The sequence below is a fragment of the Megalopta genalis genome, chromosome 9 (assembly GCF_051020955.1).
Source record: "Megalopta genalis isolate 19385.01 chromosome 9, iyMegGena1_principal, whole genome shotgun sequence".
NCBI classification, from domain to species: Eukaryota; Metazoa; Arthropoda; class Insecta; order Hymenoptera; family Halictidae; genus Megalopta; species Megalopta genalis.
The window spans coordinates 4,192,501-4,197,500 of NC_135021.1; positions in this window are offsets into that span (position 1 = coordinate 4,192,501).

Genomic DNA, 5,000 nt, shown 5'->3' on the forward strand with positions numbered 1-5,000 from the left:
CAAGGTTCCCGATTCCACAAAATTATAAAAAGTATACGGCTGTGTAGCGGGGACCAAAACGAGTAATTTCATGTATAAAGTTTAAATAATCTCCCAATAGTTTGCCGGGAAACATCGATAATTCCGATCTAGAAAGAGACAGAGACAGTCGATCCGCGTTATGTTAAATATCTCAAGGTTACCGATTCCACAAAATTATAAAAAGTATACGGCTGTGTAGCGGGGATCAAAACGAGTAATTTCGTGTATAAAGTTTAATTAATCTCCGAATAGTTTTCCGGGAAACATCGATAATTCCGATCTAGAAAGAGACAGAGACAGTCGATCCGCGTTATGTTAAATATCTCCAGGTTACCGATTCCACAAAATTATAAAAAGTATACGGCTGTGTAGCGGGGATCAAAACGAGTAATTTCATGTATAAAGTTTAAATAATCTCCCAATAGTTTGCCGGGAAACATCGATAATTCCGATCTAGAAAGAGACAGAGACAGTCGATCCGCGTTATGTTAAATATCTCAAGGTTACCGATTCCACAAAATTATAAAAAGTATACGGCTGTGTAGCGGGGATCAAAACGAGTAATTTCGTGTATAAAGTTTAATTAATCTCCGAATAGTTTTCCGGGAAACATCGATAATTCCGATCTAGAAAGAGACAGAGACAGTCGATCCGCGTTATGTTAAATATTTCAAGGTTCCCGATTCCACAAAATTATAAAAAGTATACGGCTGTGTAGCGGGGACCAAAACGAGTAATTTCATGTATAAAGTTTAATTAATCTCCCAATAGTTTGCCGGGAAACATCGATTATTCCGATCTAGAAAGAGACAGAGACAGTCGATCCGCGTTATGTTAAATATTTCAAGGTTCCCGATTCCACAAAATTATAAAAAGTATACGGCTGTGTAGCGGGGATCAAAACGAGTAATTTCGTGTATAAAGTTTAATTAATATCCCATTACTTTGCCGGGAAACATCAATACTTCGATCGCGCGAGTGAGACAGAGAAACGAACAGTCTTTTTTTCGATTTACGGCTAAAATAAATTTTTCTCATTTTATTCAATAACATATTCTTGCTTAGATAACTTTTTTACATAGGGATTAAGCATTTAGAACGATATAATGTTTAAAATAAGGGCACTTTACTCTTGACATTTTACGGTTTTTTCAATTTTCTGAAAAATCCTACCATTAGATTTTTTTAAAAATACGATATTCTTGCTTAACTAACGTTTCTACATAGGGATTAAGCATTTAGAACGAAATCTAATGTCAGAAAATGGCACTTTACTCTTGACATTTTTCGGTTTTTTCAATTTTCTGGAAAATCCTATCATTAGATTTTTTTAAAAATACGATATTCTTGCTTAACTAACGTTTTTACATAGGGATTAAGCATTTAGAACGAAATCTAATGTAGGAAAATGGTACTTTACTCTTGATCGGTACGTTGGGACTTTGAAAATATTCGGGCGTTCCAATCGCTCGTCTGTTGCATCATAGCGCGTCTCGGCGCAATCGACCGATTCGCTCGATCCATTATTTTCGATTTACGGCTAAAATAAATTTTTCTCATTTTATTCAATAACATATTCCTGCTTAAATAACTTTTTTACATATGGATTAAGCATTTAGAACGATACATTGTTTAAAATAAGGGCACTTTACTCTTGACATTTTACGGTTTTTTCAATTTTCTGGAAAATCCTATCATTAGATTTTTTTAAAAATACGATATTCTTGCTTAACTAACGTTTCTACATAGGGATTAAGCATTTAGAACGAAATCTAATGTCAGAAAATGGCACTTTACTCTTGACATTTTTCGGTTTTTTCAATTTTCTGGAAAATCCTATCATTAGATTTTTTTAAAAATACGATATTCTTGCTTAACTAACGTTTTTACATAGGGATTAAGCATTTAGAACGAAATCTAATGTAGGAAAATGGTACTTTACTCTTGACATTTTTCGGTTTTTTCAATTTTCTGGAAAATCCTATCATTAGATTTTTTTAAAAATACGATATTCTTGCTTAACTAACGTTTTTACATAGGGATTAAGCATTTAGAACGAAATCTAATGTAGGAAAATGGTACTTTACTCTTGACCGGTACGTTGGGACTTTGAAAATATTCGGGCGTTCCAATCGCTCGTCTGTTGCATCATAGCGCGTCTCGGCGCAATCGACCGATTCGCTCGACCCATTATTTTCGATTTACGGCTAAAATAAATTTTTCTCATTTTATTCAATAACATATTCTTGCTTAGATAACTTTTTTACATAGGGATTAAGCATTTAGAACGATATAATGTTTAAAATAAGGGCACTTTACTCTTGACATTTTACGGTTTTTTCAATTTTCTGAAAAATCCTACCATTAGATTTTTTTAAAAATACGATATTCTTGCTTAACTAACGTTTCTACATAGGGATTAAGCATTTAGAACGAAATCTAATGTCAGAAAATGGCACTTTACTCTTGACATTTTTCGGTTTTTTCAATTTTCTGGAAAATCCTATCATTAGATTTTTTTAAAAATACGATATTCTTGCTTAACTAACGTTTTTACATAGGGATTAAGCATTTAGAACGAAATCTAATGTAGGAAAATGGTACTTTACTCTTGACCGGTACGTTGGGACTTTGAAAATATTCGGGCGTTCCAATCGCTCGTCTGTTGCATCATAGCGCGTCTCGGCGCAATCGACCGATTCGCTCGACCCATTATTTTCGATTTACGGCTAAAATAAATTTTTCTCATTTTATTCAATAACATATTCTTGCTTAGATAACTTTTTTACATAGGGATTAAGCATTTAGAACGATATAATGTTTAAAATAAGGGCACTTTACTCTTGACATTTTACGGTTTTTTCAATTTTCTGAAAAATCCTACCATTAGATTTTTTTAAAAATACGATATTCTTGCTTAACTAACGTTTCTACATAGGGATTAAGCATTTAGAACGAAATCTAATGTCAGAAAATGGCACTTTACTCTTGACATTTTTCGGTTTTTTCAATTTTCTGGAAAATCCTATCATTAGATTTTTTTAAAAATACGATATTCTTGCTTAACTAACGTTTTTACATAGGGATTAAGCATTTAGAACGAAATCTAATGTAGGAAAATGGTACTTTACTCTTGACCGGTACGTTGGGACTTTGAAAATATTCGGCCGTACGCGGCGCGTCTCGGCGCTTCGAACAGCTCCGGTGTCCCCATTATTTTCGATTTACGGCTAAAATAAATTTTTCTAATTTTTTTCAATAACATATTCTTGCTTAAATAACTTTTTTACATAGGGATTAAGCATTTAGAACGATACATTGTTTAAAATAATGGCACTTTACTCTTGACATTTTACGGTTTTTTCAATTTTCTGAAAAATCCTATCATTAGATTTTTTTAAAAATACGATATTCTTGCTTAACTAACGTTTCTACATAGGGATTAAGCATTTAGAACGAAATCTAATGTCAGAAAATGGCACTTTACTCTTGACATTTTTCGGTTTTTTCAATTTTCTGGAAAATCCTATCATTAGATTTTTTTAAAAATACGATATTCTTGCTTAACTAACGTTTTTACATAGGGATTAAGCATTTAGAACGAAATCTAATGTAGGAAAATGGTACTTTACTCTTGATCGGTACGTTGGGACTTAGAAAATATTCGGCCGTACGCGGCGCGTCTCGGCGCTTCGAACAGCTCCGGTGTCCCCATTATTTTCGATTTACGGCTAAAATAAATTTTTCTAATTTTTTTCGATTACATATTCTTGCTTAAATAACTTTTTTACATAGGGATTAAGCATTTAGAACGACATGTTGTTTAAAATAATGGTACTTTACTCTTGTGATTTTTCGGTTTTTTTTGATTATTTTGAAAAATAAATTTTTGTAATTTTTTTAAATGCGATATTCGTGATCAGTGAACGATTTCACATATGGATTAAGCATTTAGAATCGTGCGGACGCGTTATTAAAAAAGTTTACTCGATGCGATGGGACTTTAAAAAGTTTGTGAAAATTTTCATATTGGGAAAAAATGTGTAATTTTTTGTCTAGTTTACGGTAGTGTAATTTATTTTAATGTTTACTATAAAAATTTTTTTCGTTCGTTCACGCGCTATGTTACAACAGCACGGCCGGGCGGTCTGTTGCCGCAGCGGTTTACACTCATAAGCGCGCGTGCTATTCGGCCGGCGGCGCCGGCGTCCTTGCCGGCCGTTCGGTATCTATAAGAGATACACGGTCCGTGCGAGGCGGACGGAGCAGAGCGGGTTTTGGGCCAATTCTACGATCTCGGTCGAGAAGCTGTCTCAGAGCTCCTTCGGGGCTTCGGTCCTGACTGTTTCGTGCCGTTTACGTTACGGACTTTTCTCCACACAGCGTGGCCACGGGTCGGTGTCTTTGACCGAATGGCCCATATGTGGCAAGCCCTACGGGGTTGGTTACCCGTATGCACTTTGTATGTATACTCGTACTCACTGAGCAATCGACTCTTCTGTCCGAGCGATGGAAAAATTTTTTAAAATGCATCTGTAAGATTTGGAAGCAAATCGTACCAATTGAAAACTGTGGCTAAAATGAAATAGCCCAGTGGAGAGAGAAAACTATCAAAAAACTGATTTTTTAAATCAAGAGGTGTCAGAAATCGAAATGCCTAGCGCGAGCGGAAGAACACGCTTTCTCGCCAGTCCAGCATGTGTCCTGTCCGTTCTTCCTCGGCTTGCCGATTTTGCCCAGATCAGAGGTTTCGTGCTTCCGGCGGTCAGAAGATCAGCGTGAGCGTACGCGCTTCCACGACTATGGCATCACCCATGTACTTTTTCCTTTGAATATATTTGAGTACATAAAAAATATTAAAACATATAGAGAGAACTGTGTCTTGGATCTTAAAAATTTGTCAATAGCGATGATATATTATTACTTAACTTGAAGTATTTGTACGTTTTAGCTGGGACGTACATTTATCTTACAAGATG